Consider the following 1,194-nt stretch of genomic DNA (forward strand, 5'->3'; position numbering starts at 1 on the left):
AGGATGCTTTATGGACTTCCAAAGGGTTCTATTTATAGAGGATGAGGGGTTGTGGGAGAAGTAATGTGCACCAAATCTCGCAATTTTACTAAGGGAAATATTACTTGTAGTCGTTAGTCTATCGCTAGGCTCTTGCTCGAGCGCCAAAACTTTTTGCTCGTCTATCACTCGAGCGACAGGGCTGTCACTCGAGAGATAGGCGAGCGACGGAGTTAGGCAAAAATTCAAGCCAATTTTTCCTCTATTTTTCTTTTAACTTTGGATCACAATCTCTTATTCATCCAGAATTGATTTTGAAATTCTATCTACTCGACGAGTAAAGCAAGTTAGTCTATTTATATTTGTAATTTAACTATCAGATCAAATCCGAATATTTGGTCGAAGTTGACCCGAAAGTCACTTTTCCACTTTTGTACTTAACCAAAATTTCTTAAATTTAAACTAATTTTCAACATAATATATCGAGATAATTTTGGGATCTAATATTCAAAGATCTGGTGTATTTTGGTGCAATATACCAACAATTTTTTTTTTTTTTGGAAAAATCGAAACCACTATTGTTTTTGAATGTAGTATCAAGAATTGGACCGAAATCGGTCAATTCTCGATGCATGGTCCCAAGAACCTAACTAGTAAAGGAACCGGAGCTAAATTGAGCGATTCTATCTACTCTTAGTCTTATTCCACTGGTTTCGCGAAAAAAATGTCCACAATAGAAAGAAGAACATTTGAATGCGCCATCAATTATATTAATGTTTGATGTATATAGGAAAGAAGTTATAGGGACTTGTTTGAGCTCCATTTTTGTTAAAAAAATGTATTTTTGAATAGTATATTCATGGTCAAATTTTGTGTGTGTCATAAAATATCAAAATGAATGTATCAGCAATTTCGCCCCTTTTTTAAGTCTCATTCTTGGAAAAAAAAATATATTCTTAAACAATATTTTGACATCATTTTAATTACACATTATTCAATAAAATAATATTACACGTAAATTTAAAAATTTTCCTTATTTTTTAACCATATATTTTTCATCAATACATAATTCAACAATGCATTTTTATTGAAGGAACGAGACTCAAACAAGGACTTAATTCTTTATATATATGTGGAGAGAGTAAGTATGACTCTGTAGGCAAAGAACTCCACTTGTTGCATAGAAATTGTTTCGCATGGATTTTATAGAATACA

This window comes from Olea europaea, unplaced genomic scaffold (assembly GCF_002742605.1).
Source record: "Olea europaea var. sylvestris unplaced genomic scaffold, O_europaea_v1 scaffold927, whole genome shotgun sequence".
In the NCBI taxonomy this organism is placed as follows: Eukaryota; Viridiplantae; Streptophyta; class Magnoliopsida; order Lamiales; family Oleaceae; genus Olea; species Olea europaea.